Source organism: Rhinopithecus roxellana, chromosome 7 (genome assembly GCF_007565055.1).
Source record: "Rhinopithecus roxellana isolate Shanxi Qingling chromosome 7, ASM756505v1, whole genome shotgun sequence".
Classification (NCBI taxonomy): domain Eukaryota; kingdom Metazoa; phylum Chordata; class Mammalia; order Primates; family Cercopithecidae; genus Rhinopithecus; species Rhinopithecus roxellana.
The window spans coordinates 74389442-74411827 of NC_044555.1; the positions used below are offsets into that span (position 1 = coordinate 74389442).

At 38.9% G+C, this 22386-nt stretch overlaps 1 pseudogene; it reads right to left on the minus strand.

Annotated features, from left to right (window-relative positions):
- Positions 1-1595: 1595 nt before the first annotated feature.
- On the minus strand, positions 1596-3654 carry LOC104677085 (annotated as a pseudogene).
- Between the last annotated feature and the right edge of the window lie 18732 nt (positions 3655-22386).

Below are 22386 nucleotides of genomic sequence, written 5' to 3' on the forward strand. Positions count from 1 at the left end.
TTATTTTTCATCTTGCATTTTAGTTTCTGGCAGCACATGTGCAGGTTTGTTACATGAGTAAATTTTATATCATTGAATTTCAGTGTATAAATAATCTTGTCACTCAGGTAGTGAGCATAGTATCCAATAGGTAGTTTTTCAACACTTCCCCTCTCCCACTCTCCCTCTTCTTGCATTTCCCAGTGTCTAGAAATAGAATTATATTATCAGTGAAGAGAGATAATTTGACTTCCTCTCTTCCTATTTGAATGCCTTTTATTAGGTTGGTGCAAAAGTAATCGCGGTTTTTGCCATTAAAAGTAATGGTGAAATCCACTATTACTTTTGCAACAGCCTAATATTTCTTTCTCTTACCTGATTGCTCTGGCTAGGGCTTCCACAACTATGTTGAATAGGAATGGTGAGAGTTTGTATCCTTGCCTTGTTCTCGTCCTCAATAAAATGCTTCCAGCTTTTGCCCATTCAGTATGATATGGATTTTGGGTTTGTCATATATGGCTGTTACTATTTTGAGGTACGTTACTTCTATGCCTAGTTTGTTGAACATTTTTATCATGAAAGGTTACTGGATTTAATTGAAAGCCTTTGCTGTATCTAATAAGATAATAATTTTTTGTTTTTAATTCTGTTTATGGAGTGAATCACATTTATTGATTTGCATATGTAGAATAAGCCCTACATCCCAGGAATAAAGCCTTCTTGATTTTTGTGTTATTTTGCTCTGTATAATGTGAAAATGAGAAGATGCAGTCCTCAACTTAGTATTCAATACTAGTAAGGGTCAGGTCATCAAAATCTGTGTTTCAACAGTAGGAAAGCTTGCTTTCACATTAAAAAACAAAGCACGTATTGCAAACATTATGTAATAATGATAAAATTACAGAAGAAAATATATTCAGACTGACCCATGGCATTCACACCACACCAGAATTTTGCCTGGAACAAAACAGTGAATTTTATCCCAAAAAGTAGGTTAGGTCCATGCTCACTAAAAACTTCAGTCTCAGACCCAGTGAAGGAGGATAAAATGCATAGTGCATGTGTAACATACATTACATATACATTAACCTTCTTTAATGCCCCCCACCAGGGTTTTGAGGGAAGGAGAGATGAAACGTGGACTTGTGCACTCACAAAGGCACAATTTTCTTCCAATTATAAAAGGTCATACATGTGACCCTTAACTATGTCTTGGGCAATAGCTAAGATTTTATCTGTGGGACTCCACCTTTGAAAATCACAGCAAAAATCAAAAGGAAATGATTTGATATAAAATATTCAAATTTCTCAGTATGAAGACTTCCACAGAACAGGAAGAAGGAGACAATGAAAATAAATTTTCTTTAAAAATAACATTCCCCTCATTTTGTCCCTGACACTCAACACTCAAAAACAAGTCTGTATAAAACTAGGAATACAGAAAAGGACCACAGAGGAGGTTACATTTCAAAGTCTTAGGACCAACTCTGAACTTCTGTCCTCATCAACACCCTTGCCTATAGAGCTGAGGGCTCCCTGGTCCCCTGGAGAAAGTGAGTGGTCTCAGATCTTCACTGAAGCAGGGGTGAAGATGTCCCAAGTCACTCACTGTCAAATTAAAACCAGTAGATGCCCTGCTTCTTCTTGGTTTTCTCATGCCAGAAGGATTTGCCTTTGGTGAACCTCAAAACCTGATTGCCTCGTTCCCCCAGTCTCTGGCTGCGCCTCTGTTGGCATCAGCGGAGTTCTCTGCCACCTCAATTTCCTCCTCCCTGACCCTTAGGAATGTGGGTCATGCCATTTTTTCTTCTTTCTTCCTTTTTGGAAATGTGTTAGGGGTCTGAAGCTTTATTTTCTTGCCTGGAGGAGTCTCTGCCTTTTTGGCAGCCTCATCTTCTTCCACTTCTTTCCTGAACCCAGCTTTGAAACTACCACTGCTGCCTTTTTTTCTTCTTCCTCCTCTTCGCTGTTCTTAGCTGCTTTTCCATTCTGGGCAGTCAGTGCAGAGGTGCCATTGGCCTTGGGGACTTTTGGTCTTGCAGAGTCCTTGCCCTTGGGCTTCTCTTCCTCTTCCTCACTGGAGTCATCAGAGGAAGAACTGCTGCTGCTCTCAACCTTTCCTTTCTTTGTGGAGGCTGGCTTAGAAGGGGCTGTCCCTCCTGCTGCCTTCTGCAACTTCTTCTTAACTGGGGATTTAGATAGCTTCTCTTCCTCCTCCTCCTCACTGCTGGAGCTGTCTGAATGAGAGTTGCTGTCCTTACCACCCTCAGGAGCCTGCTTGGCAGGCAGATATGGAGCTGCTTTGTCAGTTACCTTGGGCTTAAGGGGGGCCACAGTTATCTTTGTCTTCTCCTCCTCACTGGAACTGCTCTCTTTCTCACTGGAGCTGCTGTCAGCCTTTCTCGTCAGAGGCTTCTGGCCACTGCTTTCAGGTTGCTTGAGAGTTGCAGCTGGCTCCGCTGCAGGCGACTTGGTAGTGGCAGCTGGCTTATTTGAGGAATTCTTGTTGGTACTGGCTAGCTTGGAAGGAGCTTCATCATCCTCGAAGCTGTTGGAGTACGAGCTCTGAAGAGCTCTCTGCTGCTTTCTTTGCTGTAGGTTGTTTAGTATTTGCTTTAGAGACGACTGACTTAGCAAGAGTTCATCCTCTTCCTCCGAACTTGAATCAGACTTGTCGCTGCTGTCTTCACTGCTTTCGGAAGGCTGTTTCTTCTCCACAGCTTTCTTGGGAGTCTGGCTTCCCAAGGGGAAGCAGGAGTGGGCACTGAACTTTAGGGACCTGAGTTGTTTTTTTCTTTTTCTACTATTTTCTACTATTTTTCCTCCTCACCGAAGGAGTCCTCGCAGCTGGAATTTTTGGGTAGGGGTGGCAGCTGCTTTCACTGGGACCTTGACCACAGCTTGCTTTTAATATACACTCTTCTTGGGGATGGCTGCTGCCCTCTCTTCCTTTGAGTCATCACTGCTGCTGCTGCTGCTGCTGCTGCTGCTGCTGCTGCTGCTGCTGCTGTTGCTGTTGCTGTTGCAGCTGGCTGCTTTGCCATTGACTACTTTAGGTGCTGCTTGAGCTGGAGTACCTGATGTGGCTGGGACTTTAGCCCAAGCTTTAGCTGCTACAGATGTTGTCTTTGGTTTCTGGTTTTTTGGTGCCTCATCCTCAGAGCTTGAGTCAGAATCAGAATCAGAGCTCTTAGCCTTCTTAAGAGGAGCTTTGGCTGTCTTGGCTTGGGGCTTAACTCCCTTCTGGACAGACTTTTTCTTTTTGTCATCGTCCTCATCATCACTGGATGCTTCACTGCTGCTGCTCTCTGATGCTTTGGCAATAGCCTTCCCCAGAGGCTGAGACAAACTTGCTCGCAGCCTTCTTACCTGGAGGCCCTTGAACTTCTTCCTCCTCCTTGCTGCTGTCCTCACTATTGTCACTGGATGAAGTCTTCTTCTTACCTTTCTTAGTCATTGGTACATTTATTTGCCTGGAACTTTTGCTTTGGGGCCTTAGCAGACTTGAGACAGAAGCTATAGACATCCAAGAGGGAAGAGGCATTGGCATCCCGCTGTGTAGCTCCTGTAGGTTTGGTGAATATATTGGCCACCTCCAAGAGTTGGTTATCACACAGGAAGTCGAGCACAAGGGGATACAGGTCTGTGGGAATCACACAAGCCAGTGTCTGCCATCCTCTGGGCAATACACGTGACTACCATTGTCTATTGGTGCTATTTTTAAGTTGCCTACTTAACAATTATTTAGGGCAATTCAGCGGGTAATCAAGAGATTGACAGTCTAAAGTGTGGGAGACAAACTATTTGAAGACTAGCAAATAAAAATCTTACAATCTGTAAGATATGCTTCTGTCTATGTTTCTACTTGCTTAACTTGTCTATAAACTTATGTCTTTAGATTTCAGCCTTTGAGGGCCATGACAAGACCTAGCTTCAAGCATTGTTTGCCTTGGTCTCTGCATCTAATACATAAGTAAAATTGGTTACCTCTTAAGTTTTTCACTAAAACTAAGGCCACTAAGAGTTAGCATTGTTATTAAAACATGTAATTAAAACTACTAGATATAGGGAAAATTCTATATGCATTGTGCACACAAAACGTACAATGTATTTTGGGATTTTTTGTAAAAGTGTTATAAAAAGGCATAGGAATGTGGTTTCTCTTAAAGAGAAAGCAATTTTGCCTAGTTTAGAGAGTTTAAGAATTGTAAATTAAACTAATAAGACAGAATGGCTAAAACTAAACAGATGCAGAAAGTTGGAAAGTTGGAAAAGAAAGTAAATGTTGTCCTAAAGTAAAGTGATAGAACAAAACTGAAGCTTTAAGCAAGTTGTAGAAGGTTTATGAAAAAATTGATCTTGTGAAAGGAGTTCTGTGTGTCATCAAGTTGGCTACAATTTAAAAGGGATTATTTAGTTTTTCTATAAACAGAACATTAATGTCAAAATCACACTTACACAGTGCCAGAGTCTGTGCCCCTGTGTCAGAATAACAAGGTTTTCCTGTAAAATTGATCTCTTCTTCAATTAAAAAAAATAAAAAACTTATAAAAGGCTTATGGAAATCTTACCTTATGATCACACTGATTGAGATTAGATATATTTGTTATAAGATTTTATTAAAATTAACTTCAGTGTTAATAATACACTAATGCAGAGGTAAAATTTAATTTTCTCTTTTGAAAAATATTTTCATGTAGTATTAAAGATAGTGAAATATTTCTTCTTACCTTTTGAGTAAACTGCAGAGAAAGAGGGCAGAGAGAGAGACAGATTCAACTGGCATCAAGCTGTTTTTATTATGTCTTATGGTTTGGAAATTGGAGTCTCCTCTCTATTAAAGAGCAAAGGTTTTTGCTCTTGAAAATCTTTGAATTATCACTTTGGCTAAATGGCTAAATGAGTTACTTTACAGTGACCTATGATCCTACTTTGCGACATCAAGTGTTTTAAATCTTTGATATTTGACAAACTTTGCAAAATCATATTCTAAATTCGGCCTTTAGCTTTGGATGTTAGGGTCCTTAAAATTCAAGAGAGACATATTTGGCTTATGTGGTGTATTAAAGTTATACAGGAGGCTTTATCAAATATGAAATGAAGTTTAACTTTCTTTGAGTTATAGTTTATATAAATGTGTTATTAATGTGTTCCAGATTGTATGAGATTTCCATAATTCTGATGTCTTAATGTTATCAGTAATAATTATGATTATTATTGTAATTGCTGTATTCCACAGCAATAACAAAATTTCCTTGTTAATTGTGTCTCTAACAACAGCTGTTCTAATATTTTTGTCATGCACACACAATTGTTGTTTTACTCTGCTGCAGTCCAAAAGCTTATTTAGGAAAGTTCATGAAAAGCACTCTGATGCTCTTGAATGCAGGTTTCTGATAATGTTAAAGGGTTTGTGTGTCTGGACTAGAGAGAAACCTTCCAGGACTCTCAACGGAGAGCTGATGTGTTCATGAGGCCTGCTGGCCCAATATCATGTAGTACAGGAGCTAACTGCATGGGACTAAACTGGTAAATAACAGAAAGTTTTTTAACAACTTTTTGGTTTGAAACATTGCCGATTCTTTTTGTGTTTCTTTCCAGAGTTAAGAAAACTTTTCCTATTGAGCTATTTATAGCTGACCACAAATTGAGAAAGTATATATATTATTCTCGTGAGCAAAAGTTAAAGCATATTTCTTTGTACCTGATTTCTCCAGAATTGGGAAACTATTTGCAAGTTTTCTTATTTTACAACAATATAGTTGTTTGCGTATGTTCAATAAGAATCTATTTTCCTGGCCAGGCACAGTGGCTCACGCCTGTAATCCCAGCACTTTGGGAAGCCGAGGTGGGAGGATCATGAGGTCAGGAGTTCGAGAACAGCCTGACCAACATGGTGAAACCCCATCTCTACTAAAAGTACAAAAATTAGCCGGGTATGATGGCAGGCGCCTGTAATCCTAGCTACTCAAGAGACTGAGGCAGGAAAATTGCTTGAACCTGGGAGGCAGAGGTTGCAGTAAGCCAAGATCATGACACTGCACTTCAGCCTGGGTGACAGAGTGAGACTCCGTCTCAAAAAAAAAAAAAAAAAAATCTGTTTTTTCTTGTTAACAGGACACAGTTGGAGACACTGGTTACTTTACCAAGGTTTTGCCTGGAATGGCATGTTTTCAGATATGACCAGACTGCTTTAAGGGGTGGAGGCTGACTTTAGAGAGAGACAGTAAAATACCCTAAAAAGACCAGCCTGGTATCTTTTCTATGTGATTCCTTTAGAAGTTTCTGACCTGTTTTAAGTAAAATGTCCCTTTTTGACAGGCTCAGGAAACCCAGGTAATTTTGGTACCTTGAGATGCAAATCATTGGTCAAGTATAAATCTTTCTAAAGTTGTTTTACAAATAAATTTGTCCCACTATGATTTGTCTTTTGTAGAAATGGGGGACCTAGAGATAAAAAATATGTTGTAAAATTATAGCTAGCTACCCCGCTGGCTAGATAGATAGATAGCTAGATAGAGATATCCAACACTTTTGTGCCTGCCTACTGATGTATGGATTCCTCAAAAAAATTCTTTGAAACATCTGATTAAAACTACAGTCCAGAAAAATCTATAAGGTTGCTGCTGAAGACTAAAAGAAACTAATGTGTAGACTGCTCCAGACATACAACAGAGTCAATGTACAACTAAAAGAGTTAAAATAATGATTGCCTAAATAACTGGTTGGATTGAGAAGGTGGTGGTATAGCCTGAATCAGTTTCCAGGATTACCTTCTGTTTGTTGCTATATATAATTTGGCCTTGTTTATTCCCATCTTCTTTTTCTTTCTTTTTTTGTCACCATTTTTCTCTATTGGATACAAGACTTTACAACTTCTTAGTAATGAGCCTTCCTAAATATGTAGGAACTAACTTTCAAGTAATAAATCATCAACAACAAGGGAATCAATGAAACAATAACCAGAGACTCACTTTTTTAATGATGTTTTCTTCCAAGGATTTTGAAGAATAGAGGGAAATATGAAAGATAATAGAATCTCAGGACCCCAAACTCACTATGCCAAAGGGAAAGTTAAAAGCTTAGAAACTGAGTCACCTATGGTGGTTTCCTTTTGTTCCTAAACAGATATTTTATAACCCGGTATCATAATCTCATTTTCTCTATTTCCTCTTTTCACTTGTTTACTTTATCTTATGTAAAATGCAGATTTACTGAGCATGAGATAATGCATAATTGACTTTTTCCTCTACTCCCCTTTTTACATATAAGGTGTAAACTTACTGAGGCTAACCAGAGTCTCATAAGAATGCAGCTATCTGTCTCACTGCCCAACCTTCATCTCCTTTTTTCTGTTCCTGCATGCCTTTTCCTCTTTAAAAACAGAAGTTGCCAATACCCCTTTCAGGAAAAGTGTGGGTCAAAAATGCTCCTGCAACTTGAATTCTTTCCCATGCGCACTCTCAATCTTGGTTAAATAAACCCCTATTGATTGAGACCTGCCTCAGTCACTTTTTGTTCACACGTCTGACAATAGGAAACACTAAATACAGCTTAATCTCTAGTCAGATGTAACATAAGGCTTCACTTTTAAGGTCTATTTACTTCAGCTCCCTTTACACAGTACACCACATCTGGTTTGCAACACAAAGTTACAAGGCACACTAAGGGAGAAAAAAACACAGCAAAGACAAGCCTCAGAACTAGACTTATATAATGATAGCAATGTTGGAATTAGTATACTAAAAATTTGAAATGACTATAATTAATACAATAAAGGCTGTAATGAAAAATGTTTGAAAATGTGCAGAAACAAATTGTAATTTAGCAGAAAAGTGAAAACTCTATAATTGAAAAGAAAATAGAAATGTTTAAAAAGTAAATAACAGAAATAAAAATGCATTTGATAGACTCAGCAACAGACTGGAGAGAACAGCAACATCAAAAAGAATTACTAAGCTTGAAGAACTCAATAGAAATTTCTCACACCAAACAACAATGAGGAAAAAAATTAGAAAAAAATAGAATGGAGTGTCTAAAAACTGTTGGAAAAATAAAAAATTGTAACATATGAATAGTGGAAAGATTGAGAGAGAGAGGAAAGAGATGAAGAAACACAAAAAAACATATATTTGAAACCAGAATGACTTTCCCAAAATTAATAACAAGTATATCAAATCTAAATAGCAAACAGATCAAGGAAGCTCAGAAAACACCAATCAAATTAAAGACCAAAACCTTTAAGCCTACCTGTATTACATTCAAATTAAATCATATACACAGAAAATTTCAAAAAAGCTACAGGTGGAAAACAACTTACTAATAAAGGAGTAAAAATAGTAATTCCATACATAATTTTCAGAAATCATGCAAGGCCTCTACAGTGGGCTGTCCAGTCCTCTTCTGCAGGGTTGGTGGGACACCACTGAGCAGAGCTGGAGGCCCTGGCTTGCCCACAAATATCCCAATGATGAGTGCAAGCACCAGTAGTAATAGGGGTGGCTGGGAGGAGCCCCTGGTGAAGTGTGTTGAGGTCTCTGCTGGAAGGTGAGGGGGCTGTACTGGCTCTTTCTCCTAAATAGGCAGAAATGTGATTTGTTTCCTTATCACACCTCTGTTTCAGGACTTATGACTCCTAGTTCAGATGCACACTCTAGTCTATCTCCAGACTGCAATGTGGTTGAGAGCCATGGGGGAACGCTTGTTTTGCAACTCTCCATGGGAGCACTTTCAGGTCATAACCTTGTCACTCAACCTGATACAGACAGCTTTAAGACTCACCTGCTCTCTGACGTGGCAGTACTGATGCTTCCTGTAAACAGGAGACACCACCTTTGGGCTTGTGCATGTACGTATTTGTTGTGGTGGTGCCACTTTGGGGCCCATGTGAGTGGGTGTTGGTCATGGTGTTGTCGGCTGGTTGGATCAGCCTGAGCTTAGGCCCTGGGGGAAGTGGTCAGGAGCCAGAAAAGTTGGAACAGAGTAGGTAGTTCCCCAGCTCCCAAGCCCCTAGATGGCCTACTGGACAGCATGTGTGACTCCTAAGGGGCAGGACCAGAGTCAAGATAGTCCAGAATTCAGGTGCTGGCTGTGATGGAGTGGGCTGGTCCCTAGGTCACCAGGCAAACTCTTAGGCAGGGCAGGTGGAATGCTTCAGTGGCGAGAGCCTGAGGGAATATTACAGGCATGTCAGAGTTGGGTTTTCATAAGGGCTGTGGGCCATAGGTGAACTGTTCAGTGGGGACAAGAATGCTATGCTGTGAGCCTTTCACTGGAGAGGGCAGGACCCCTCAGCTGGGGCAACGGAGACTGGCAGCTGCTGGGCACACAGCACACTTGCACTTCCCTCCCAGCCAAATAATGCTGAACTTCACAGCTGTAGGCATGCAAAGGTGCCAAGCATATTCTGTTACCACTGGGAGTTTTCCCCTGATGAAAGCAGAGCCAAGATCCACCATGGTGTTCAGGTGGGGGCAAGGTTCCTGCACTGGAAGCCCAAGCTGAGGCATGCCTGGCTTAGAGCAGTGAGAGTGGGTGGGGGGAGTCACATGGTTTACAACCTGAGTGGTTGCAAGAGAAGGGCAGAGCTGTGCCTGTCTGAAGAGTTCAGGCTGGGGTGGAGTTGATGTGCTGGAAGCCCTGATGGGAACTTCGCCTGTGGAGGAGGAGCACAGCCTTCTGACAACACTATGGCTGCAGCCTCTAGCAGGAATATTGCACTGAACTGGGCTGCTCAGTGATCCAGGACCTGTGGGGCTCCATGTGGGCTTGAGCAGCACCTCTGCAAAGACTCCCAGCAGCTCTCTGTGTTGGTCTAGAGGCCCGGGGCTGGAGTTATGGGGATTCTGCCATGCCCAGGGTTGCAAAGGTCCCTGTTGGAAGTGTGAATCCCCTGGGGACTCTCCCTCACTCACCTTTTGGGTGCACGCTCGTCCTGGGTGGGTGGCTGCCCAGCTTCAGTCCTTTCTGGTCTCTGTGGGTGCCTTGCTTCCTTGGTAAATCCTGACATGGTCTCAGACGATCCCCTTGAAGAGCTAGTATTTACTCACCATTATGTTTCCTCTTCATGAGATCGCTACACACTAGCTGCTTCTAGTAAGCCATTTTGGACCAACCCCTAAATATCAAGCTTTTAAAAAGAATAAAAAGCCATCTTATCAGGTACACTTGAAATACAAATTTTGAATTTGGAAACTGTGTTTTGTCTGAGAGGGAGGCTTGCTGGCATGACTTGGCCTGCAAAATTGACCTACTTTGATCTTTCTAATTAAACAAGACTTTTGAACTTCTTCTCTGTAAATGAATTCTTCAAAATGGTCATTAATGATACTCCTCGTATGTCTTTCTTCGTATTTTTTGTGTTAAATAAAGATTGACTTGCCATCAGTAACCAATGTAAAACTAATACAAAAGCACTATCTAGAGTAGCCATAAATGTACTGGTCTGTGTATACCCGGAATCTAGGAAGTAAATAATAATGTTATGGCACTCATTATTACATTGGATAGCAGAGCATTTATTGACACCCAAAGCTTCAGCTGAAACACAGGATTAAATGGCTTCTCTAATTAGATGACTCCACTAGAAAGAAAGGTGCCAAATATTACGGAAGAGCATTGATCGCAGTGCATTGGCCCATTATTACTCAAATTCTGAACAATAAAGGATGTGTTTTAATTAATTCTCTATCTCCCTATTGAATTATTGGACTCCTCACTATGTTTTCCATTGCTTGAATTACATATGGGAGTGATCACCTGTCTGCTGCTATAGGTGTGGAATATGGGAATCAGTTCTTTTCCTAGGTTTGTTCTTAGGCAGGTTTGATTTTGTGTCCGGACAGCAATTCCAAGACAGTCAGCACCATTACTCCCAGAATTCTATTTCTAATCACAGGACAATAAATTTCTAATTAGACACCAACTTATGTAAAATAAACATGTAGCAGAAAAGCCAGGAAAAATTAAGTTAGGTTAGAAGTTAAAAGTAGCTGGGCATGATGGTGTACACCTGTAGTCCCAGCTACTTTGGAAGCTGAGATAGGAGGATCATTTGAGCCTAGGAGTTCAAAGTCAGTCTCAGCAATACAATGAGACCCTCATTCCCTTCCAAAAAAGTAGCCAAACATAATTATTAATTCTTCCTTATCTAAACCTCAAATTTTGTTTGTTTGTTTGTTTGTTTGCAGGCAGAATCTCACTCTGTCACCCGGGCTGGCTTGCAGTGGTGCGGTCTTGGCTTATTGCAACCTCCACCTCCTGGGTTCAAGCGGTTCTCCTGCCTCAGCCTCCCGAGTAGCTGGGACTACAGGCGCGTGCTACCACGCCTGGCTAATTTTTTTGTATTTTTAGTAGAGACGGGGTTTCACCATGTTAGCCAGAATGATCTTGATCTCCTGACCTTGTGGTCCACCCACCTCAGTCTCCCAAAGTGCTGGGATTACAGGTGTGAGCCACCGTGCCCAGTCCTAAATCTCAATTTTTAAATCAGCAATGTGAGTGCAACAATATTTGATAATTTAGTTTTTCTGCTTGTGTTTTGCTTGTGTATTATGTCTGGGAAGTTGACATAATATATGGCCATACTTAAGGAGCCATAAAATGCTCAGTTAATATGGTATGTATTAGATGCTCAATAAGTAATTGTTGAACAAAATTTTAAAAATTAGAAACTGAAGAAGGAATTTCCTGAGAAATTTCGTCAGACAATTATCAAGCAGTTACTATGTATATCACAGTATTAGGCCTTGGGGATGCAAGGCTGAATCTTGCATGCTCACGTTTTTCAAAACTAGACAGATACAGTTTGGAACATGTAGAGCTGTTGATATATTTATTAACTTTCCACAGTAGAAATACATTATAGTGGTCCACAAACAGAGTAGGGGATTGTATTAATCATGTTTTAATTTTTTTTCTGTATTTTATGATGCTTTGACATCTTGGGGCCTTGTTGGACTAGGGGAAGAAATGCCTCCTCAAGAGTTACCTAATTCCCAAAGATAGCAAACAATTTGCTTGCAAGAATTTTTTTTACAAGTAAAATCAATCACAAGACCATATCATATCCACCTCTTTTTATCAGTTTCCTGCAGTCTGTGACACTATTCCTCTGCCCAGGTCTAGGTTCTGGACAACTAGGGATCAACCCTGTAGCCCAGAGTTTGCCAAATTATTCAAACTATCCAATTCTAAGCCTGCTCAGCTTTCTTACCCTGCCTCTCCCACTCTTTGCCACAAAAACAAAAATAAAGACTATAAATCCTGGCTTTCTCTCTCTTTTCTCCATATCCTGACCTACTCTGGTGTTTCCTTCATGTGACCCTACATGAAGCTGCATGTCCCTCCTGTGGGCAATTGTGAGTACCTATCTTCCGAATGACAACTGTCTCCTAATCTATTGACCACACCAAACCTGAATAATAAAACCTATATTTCAAAATAGGAATGGTAAATTTTCCTGGCATACGATTGGGTGGACACGCTGGCATTTAGCAGCTCTTAATGAACCCTTATCCATTTCAGGAACTAGAACCTAAAAGTATAAACTGATTCACTTGTTCAGCAGCAATAAGAAAAAGAAAAATTATACACTGAGAAGACTTGGGAGCAGCAGCATTCTTCCTGTTCTAGTCCAAGGTAGAAGAGGGTATGAGATCCTAATGGACTGATTTGGAATGGTAGCTCTGCAAGTTACTTAACCTTATTTAAGCCCTGATTTCTTTAGCTGTAAAGTAACATTAATAGGAAGAATGCTAGGACTAAAGGAAATGATGTATTGCATCTTACTTAGAGACTGCTAAAAATTTCCTCATCAATTTGATTCAGTTGAAATGGTACATATTGAGATTCTGCTGAGGATTCATTAGCTCCTTTCTATGCTTGTCCCCTGGATATTTTCACTGTGCTTTTTTAAACCCATCAATCCTTCACCTAAGTATGTATCTTTGACATTATAAAATATACAATTGTTTTCATTATATCTTAATCTCGGCACGCAGATGACTATGGCCATTTGTTGCTGTTCAAAAAACATTTATTGCATCTGTTTTGGAACTGAGAATTTCATGACCCATTTTAGTGACACGGCAGCCTAACATAATTTGCTCAATTCAGGTTTAAAGTATAAATCTGTCCCACATCTTCCACACCCTTATAATTTCCTTTCACTTTCATTTTATGTTATTTTTAGTGTTTTTTTCTCTAAAGCCAGTGGTTCTCAAACAGGATGTGTAGAAATCATCAGATTGATATTTTCTGCTTCCAAAATTATGATTTTATAGACCTATGGCAGGGACCAAAAATCTACATCTCTAACAGGTTCCCAAATGATGTCTATGTTGCTGTTTCTTGACTACACTTTGAGAACTACTGCTCTGAGACAGTGATTCTCAATGATGACTGAGTATTAGAATCATTTGTGAGCTTTCTTTAAAAAATTATCGGAGATTTTTTAGCAGTCTTTAAATGTTTCTAGGTATAGAATCACTATCAGTGAAGAGAGATAGTTTGACTTCTTTTCCTACTTGGATGCTTTTTATTTCTTTTTCTTGACTGATTGCTCTGGTTGGGACTTCTACTACTATGTTGAATAGGAGTGGTGACAGTGGGACAGTGGGTGTCCTTGTCTTGTTGCAGTCTCAAGAGGAGTAGTTCCAGCTTTTGCCTATTCAATATAATGTTGGCTGTGGGTTTGTCATAAATGACTCTTCTTTTTTTCAATGCCTAGTCTGTTGAGAGTTTTTAACATGAAGGGATGTTGGGTTTTATCAAAAGTTTTTTCTGCATCTATTGAGATGATCATATGATTTTTGTTTTTACCACTTTTTATGTGGTGAATCACATTTGTTGATTTCTCTATGTTGAACCATTCTTGCATCCCAGGAATAAAGCCTACTTGATTGTGGTGGACTAATTTTTTTATGTGTTGCATGATTCAGTTTGCAAAAACTTTGTTGAGGATTTTTGCACCTATGTGCATCAGAGATATTGGCCTGAAGTTTTCTTTTTCTTTTTTCATTATGTCTACTGGATTTCATTAAGTCATCAGGCTGATGCTGTTTCCATAGAATGAGTTAGGGAGGAACTCCTCATCCTCAATTTTTTGGAATAGTTTCAATAGATTTGGTATCCAATCTTCTTTGTATGTCTGGTAGAATTCAGCTGTGAATTCATCTGGTCCGGGACTTTTTTTAATTGGTAGTTTCCTTATTTCTGATTCAACTCTGGAGCTTGTTATTGGTCTACTTGGGGCTTCAATCTCTTCCTCATTCAATCTTGGCAGATTGTGTGCTTCCAGAATTTTTTCTACTTCCTCTAGATTTTCTAACTTGAGTACATAGAGTTGTTCATAGTAGTCTGAAAATCTTTTGTATTTCTGTGAGATCAGTTGTACTATTACCTTTGTAATTTCTGATTATGCTTATGTGAATCTTCTCTTTCTTTTTCTTTATTAATATACCTACTGGCCTATAAGTTTTTTGAGGTGGGGCTTTATTTCTGAGGTCATTATGTTATTGATCTTATGTATGGATTTTTGCATCTTAGTTTCATTAAAATTTTCTCTAGTTTTAGTTATTTCTTTTCTTCTGCTAGCTTTGGGATTGGTTTGTTCTTTTTTTTCTAGTTCCTTTAGGTTCACAGTTAGAGGGTTCATTTGAGACATTTCTGACTTCTTGATGAAGGCATTTGGGGCTATAAACTTTCTTCTTAATACTGCTTTGGCTGCATCTTTGGGATTTGGGTTAAGTTTTGTCCTTATTTTTCAATGATTTTTAATTTCTGCTTTAAATGAAAGAAATCAGATATGACACAAATAAATTTTAAAAATTCCATGCTCATGGATTGGAAGAATCAATACTGTAAAACAGCCATGCTGTCCATAGCAATTTATAGATTCAATGATTCTTATCAAACTATCAATGTCATTCTTCACACAATTAGGAAACAAATCTATTCTAAATTTCATATGGAACAAAAAGAGCCCAAATAGCCAAAGCCATCCAAAGCAAAAGGAACAAAATTGGGGGTATCATACTGCCTGACTTCAAACTATACTATAAAGCTACATTAACCAAAAGAGCATATGACAGGTACAAAAACAGACACATAGACCAATGGAACAGAGAGTAAGCTCAGAACAAAGCCACACACCAACAACCATCTGATCTTCAACAAGGCCAACAAAAACAAGCAATGGAGAAAGGGCGCCCTATTCAAGAAATGGTGCTGAGATAGCTGGCTAGCCATAGGCTACAGCTAGAACCTTACCTCTCACCATGTACAAAAATTAACTCAAAATAGATAAAAGATTTTAACGTAAGACTTCAAACTATAAAAATCCTGTAAGACAACCTAGAAAATACTCTTCTCGACATCAGCCTTGGCAAAGAATTTATGGCTAAGTCCCCAAAAGCAATTGCGACAAAACCAAAAATAGACAAGTGGGACCTAATTAAATTAAAGAGCTTCTGCACAGCAAAATAAGCTGTCAACAGAGTAAACAGACAACCTACAGAATGGAAAAAGATATTCACAAACTATGCATCTGACAAAGACCTAAAATCTAAAATCTACAGGGAGCTTTAATCAACAAGCAAAAAAAAAAAAAAAAAAAAAAAAAAAAATTCCCCTTAAAAATTGGCAAAGGACAAGAACAGACATTTTTCAAAGGAAGGCATAAAAGTGGTGAACAAACATGAAAAAATGCTCAACATCACTAATCATCGGAGAAATGCAAATCCAAACCACAATGAGAAACCATCTCATACCAATTAGAATGGCTATAATTAAAAAGTCAAAGTACAAAAGGTGCTGATGAGACTGTGGAGAAAAGGGAATGCTTAATACACTGTTGGTGGAAATGTAAATTAGACCAGACACTGTGGAAAGCAGTCTGGAGATTTCTCAAAGAATTTAAAACGGAACTACCATTCGACCCAAGAATCCAAAAAAAAAAAAAAACAAAAAAACAAAAAACCCAAAGAAAAATAACTCCCTCTATCAAAAACACATAGGTATGTTCATCACTGCATCACGGCACTGTTCACAGTATCAAAGACATGAAATCAACCCAGGTGCCTATGAATGGTAGACTGGATAAAGAAAATGTGGTACATCTATACCATCCAATACTATGCAGCCATAAAAAGAATGAAATCATGTCTTTTGCAGCAACATGAATTCACCTGGAGGCCATAATCCTAAGAAAATTAATGTAGTAACCAAAAACCAAATACCGCATGTTCTCACTTCTAAGTGGAAGCTAAACATTGACCACACATGGACTTCAATACAGAAACAATAGACACTGCAGACTCCCACAGCAGTGAAAGAGGAAGGGGCGATGGGTTGAAATACTACCTTTCAGGTTCTATGTTCACTCCCTGGGTGACGGAATTCATACCCCAAACCTCAGCATTATGCAATATCTCCCGTATCTAACATAAAAGTTGAAATTTTCACTTTGGGAGGCTGAGGCGGGCGTATGATGAGGTCAGGAGATCGAGACCATCCTGGCTAACATGGTGAAACCCCGTCTCTACTAAAAATGCAAAAAATTAGCCAGGCATAGTGGCAGGCACCTGTAGTCCCAGCTACTCGGGAGGCTGAGGCAGGAGAATAGCATGAACCCAGGAGGCGGAGCTTTCAGTGAGCTGAGATCGCGCCACTGCACTCCAGCCTAGGCGACAGAGCGAGACTCCGTCTCAAACAACAAAACAAAACAAAGTTGAAATTAAAAAAAAAATACTAAAAAATCTAGACCCCACATTTAACTACATAAGTGATCTGGGCCTGAGCCTGGACACCATTATGTAGTAAAAGTTCCGGAGATTGAGAACACCTGCTCTAAAGCAGAGCTCTGTGTAGGTCTTGGTAGGAAGGAGGACCTCTGCTTAAGGCCAAGGTCTACCATTGTGATTCAGGAGAATACTACTGCCAAACTAAAGCTGTAGAATTCTGATTCAGCTGGTGTTGGTACTTACTCAGTCACTGTTGTGGGAATGGCAGTTTTCCTGGTTTGGACAGGCCAACAGCATGCTTAACAATTTTGAACATTGCCTTTGATCTGCATCACCACATCTAATCTCCATTCAGCCCATGTACTGCTTGTCTGGCTCTGTACACCACCAGGCCTGGCCTGGCTCAACTCAAACTAGGAACCAACACCTAATGAAGTCAGATCCTCAAATCCTTGTATTCTTTGTTGCCTTGGTGTTGGTTGGCCTACTTAAAAATAGGAACAAATTGCAACAAGTTAGATTTTCAACTTCTGATTTTGTGGTTCTGCTTTCTGTTCATGATCTGCAGTTGTCCTCTTATATCTGAATGTTTAGTGTTATTCTCTACACTTACCTGATTCTTTCCCTCCAATCACCATGAACCATCTGGTTCTGCTGCCTCTCACTGCCAGGGGTAGGCCTCTGTGCTGGGGCCAGGTACTCCTTCATCTCTGAAGCAGGAGCCACGGCTTGCTAGCCCAGCACTCTGCCCAACTTCTTCCTTGGACTATCTGATATTTAACACCCCAGATACAACCTTTGTCAGCATTTTCTAAAATCTAGACTATGCCATCAGTAACTAGGGAACAAATATTTTAGTAACTGATCTGTGAAATCTGTCGTTTCATTGATTACCATTTATTCAACTCCTATCAAACTCTGGGCTATTATCTAAATGCCTAAATGACACACGAAATATGCTTCATTTTAGTATGTAGTTTTTAGAGTTAAGCCTTAGTAAACCAAATGTCTTTCTATGTTATTATTTTTCTTTTATCCACAGTTTAAAGTGGGGCTTCTCAAACCATAGAGTGCTTAAGAATCATCTGGAGAGCTGGTAAGACACAGACTGCTGGACCCCACTCCCACAGGTTCTGATTCAGTAGGTCTGGGATGGGACCCAAGAATCTGCATCTCTAATATGCTTCCACATGATGTTGATCCTGCTGGTCTACAGGCCATGCTTTGAATATAGCACTGGCCTAAATCACAGATACCCCATGTTGGCTTGACAGCTCATATTTGAACTTCAGCTTGACTATTACTGAGAATTCCCAGCATGAAGAGCCTGTGACAGAAAAAGACGATTATTTGTTTGGTTCTCTTTATTTGACTATTATTTTTCCCATTTCCCATTTCCCATTTCCCAGTGTTTCCTTTAATCCCTAAGTACCCGGAGACGCAGAACGCTTCTGTAGAATTTTATTGTCCTAGTTTTTACCCTGATGGATCATCTTTCAACAGACATGTGAGCCCTCAGCAAATGCATTATGTCATCTTTCTGAGTGCCGCAGAGAGAACTGATATGCCTTTGGGTCTGATGTGAAGTGATGGCTTCAGTGTGCCCATCATGCTGCGACTCTGACTTGGGAAGGTTCCCAGAATTGTGACAGAAAACCCTGTGGCTGGGGCCCAGTGGGGAAGGGGTGGGCTTGTGATCCTGTTGCTCAAGCCTGTTGCTCCAAGCATGTGTGAGCAGATCTGTCTCCTCCCAGGCTGTCACATTCAAAAGTGGGACTTATTTTTAGAGACAAAATCATTAGTTCTTAGTCCCTCTCAAGATTCTTTTCTTCCCATTAAGTAAATTTTAAGAACCTGGTTTTTATAAGAAAATTTTCAGGATTTTAGAAAAAAAATGGTAATGATTATAGCCTTGGTGCAATGAACCCATTTGCCTCCATTCTAGACAAAGGCAGACTTCCCACAGCAGTCACTGCCTAAAGTTCCTAGGCCCTACATTAAATATCCAAATCAGCTTGATCTTCCACATCTTATTAGAAAAGCCCCTGCCTTTTTTGATTATCTGGGTCTTGTAAACCTAGGATTTAAAAAATCAACTTTATTGTATGTTGAACAATTGCTTTTTAAGCTTATTGCAATATCTTATAATGGACTTTTAGTAAATAAACTTCTGTCTTACATATGTAAAAATTTTTTCTTAAGAACAAAAAATGTTAATAGACATTCTGTATATTAAAGCAGAAACTACTGGACATTTATCTAATCTCCTGAAATTCATGGTTATAATACAAGAATTTTAACACGCTTTCTTTGCCTCTAGTCAATAGATGAGATTTTTAACAGTTTTTATACTTGAAAATCCACTAATATTGTCCATTTTTGCTTTTGATTAAATTGTATTTGTAAATTGAATGGTGATGAATTAGAAAATTAATATTGTTAAAATGTTCATAATACTCAAAGCAATATACAAGTTCAATGCAATTTCTTTCAAAATTGCAATGGCATTTTTAATAGAAATAGGAAAAAAATCTTAAAACTCATATAGAACCACAAAAGATCCCAATAGCCAATTTATTCTTGGACAAAAAGAACAAAGCTGGAGGCATCATACTGCTTGAATTTTAAATTATACTGCAAAGCAATAGTAATAAAAACAGTATTCTCCAATGATAAAAACAGACACATAGACCAATGGAAGAGAGTGGAGGGCCAGATATAAGTCACACATATAAGTCAACTAATCTTTGATAAATATACGATGGAAAAAAGACAGTCCCCTTAACAAATTGTGTTGGGAAAACTGGATAACCACATGCAGAATGATAAAATTGGACATATATTACACCATAGATGAACATTTACTTGAAACGGGTTAAAGACTTAAATGTAAAACCTGAAGTCATAAAATTCCTAGAAGAAAACGCAGGAAAAAAGTTCCATGACATTGTTCTGGGCAATTACTTTTGGATATAACCTCAAAAGCACAGGCAGCAAATGCAAAAAATACAGAAATGAGATTACATCAAGCTAAAAAGCTTCTGAACAGCATAAAACAATTAATAGAGTGAAGAGACAATCTATGGCATGGTAGAAAATATTTATAAATCATACATCTGATAAGGAGTTAATATCCAAAATATGTAAAGAACACATGCAACTCAATAGCAAGAAAACAACCCAATTTTTAAAAATGGGCCAAGGATCTGAATAACCATTTTTGCCTAAAGACATACATGTATGTGAAAAATTGCTAAACCTCATTAATCATCAGAAAATGCAAGTCAAAACCCCAGTGAGATATCACCTAACTCCAGTTAGAATGGCCAGTATCTGTAAGACAAAAGATAAATGTTAGCAAGGATGTGAAGGACATGAAACCCTGTATACTAGGAAAGTAAATTAGTGGAAAACTATAGGAAGGTTCCTCAAAAAATTAAAAATAGAATCACCATTTAATCCAGCAATGCCTCTTCTGGGTATATATTAATAAAAACTAAAATCAGTATTCCCAAGAGAATCTTCACTGCCATGTTTATTGAAGCATTATTATTCATAATAACCAAGATACGGAAATAAACGAAATGTCCACAAATGAATAAAGAATACACACACACACACACGAATATTATTTAGCTATTAAAAATAAAATCCTGCCATTTGTAATAATGTGGATAATCCTGAAAAAAAATTGTTAAGTAAAATAAATAAGACACAGAAAGACAACTGCTCTATAATATTAATCATATGTAAAATCTTTTTTTTTTTTTTTTTTTTTTTTTTTTTTTTTTGAGACAGAGTGTCTCACTCTGTCTCCCAGGCTGGAGTGCAGTGGCCAAATCTCAGCTCACTGTAAGCTCCGCCTCCCGGGTTTATGCCATTCTCCTGCCTCAGCCTCCCGAGTAGCTGGGACTACAGGCGCCGGCCACCTCGCCAGGCTAGGTTTTTTTGTATTTTTTAGTAGAGACGGGATTTAACTGTGTTAGCCAGGATATGTAAAATCTTTAACAGGTGAGCTCACAGAAGCAGAGTACAATGGTGGTTGCCGGGAGCTGGGGATTAGAGGAAATGGGAAGATGTTAGTGAAAGGGCTCAAACTTTTAGTTTTAAGATGAGTAAGTGCAGGGATCTAATATGCACAATGGCAACTCCAGTTAGTAATACTAAGAGTAGTTCTTAAATATTCCTTAACCACCCTCCCATACACTATAGTAATTATGTGTAGCAATGAAAATGTTAATTAAATTAATTGTGGTAATCAGTGTATAATATATATGTGAATCAAATAATTATGCTCTACATCTTGGATAGACAAAATATGCAATTTGTGATTTATACCTCAATAAAACTGGAAAAAAAAAACATAAAAGAACATGTACCTGTAAATGTGTAATGAGGAATGTCCTCATTTAGAAGCCTATTTAAAATTCATAATCAGCTTGCGGCTGATAAGGCCCAGCAACTCCCTAGAAGAAACACAGCATAATGCATTTCATACCACCCTCTCTCGCTACAGCTATAACATCTTATTTTTACAATTTAATCTTATTAAGTGACACTGAGACCATCAATTTGAGGTGAGCAGGAGATAGATTTTGTAAAGAAATCCAAGGAACTCAAAGGGAAGCAATTTTAAAATGTAACAGCATAAAGTCCAAAGGGTTTCTGTGGTCCAAGGCTGGAGGAAGGGCCCATCATTGTAAAGCAGCCAACTGTAGCTCCTCTGTTTTGCTGAGATGATGGAGGAGGAGAGTGAGGTTATATGAGTCCAGGTCAGTCTTTTCTTCTTAAAAGTTTAGTGTGGCAAACGAAGACGGCCCAAACAAGAGAATTCCGTGGGATGCTGCTGTGTCAGTTTCTGGACCCAGACCTTAAGAGATGGGAAGCTTCCACTGTTTGTCTTTTGGAACACCTGTTCTCGGAACCAAGCCTCCACAGAAGCACAGCTATATTGCATGTGCCTTTGCAAGATGTTTGGATGCATTCTCAGCAGAAGGTAGAGTATAAATATACAAATACACAAAAGAATGTTACAAATGCAAATGTAAAAGGCAACAGAGTAATTCAGTATAATAAGAATGAACAGTTTGAGATACAGCACTTGTTAAGTCAGTCTACAAGTGCTGAAATTATGCAAAAGGAAAGGTGTTTTTTAGGAGGACCTGAAACAACTTTTTTTTTTTGAGACCACCGCACCTGGCCCTAAAACAACTTTTTAATTTTATACTCTTTCAACTCATCTCAAGCCTATTCCCAGTAGAAGCACTGAGCCTCAAACGGCGGTCAGAAATGTTGTCCTGAATAAACAGTTTCAAGTGATAAATCAGGAATCTAGGTCACATATGTATTAGAGGTGTGTTCTTGTGTATATGGACATTCTAATAACCCACATCAATGTGGCTTTTAATAATTCTTTCTTTTATACAAATTGGATGAATATTTACTCTAGAAACATTTATTGAGAGCCCAATGATAGTTGAAGTTGTACTTTATAGTATATATTTTCTAATAAGATATACTTTTGCTAAAAGAGACAGCTGCCTATGGTGATATTTTGCTTTTGCGTAATTTAAGCTATCTGTAACACTGCAAACAAGATTAAAAAACGAGTCTATCAGCTGGGCGCGCTGACTCTTGCGTGTAATCCCAGCACTTTGGGAGGCCG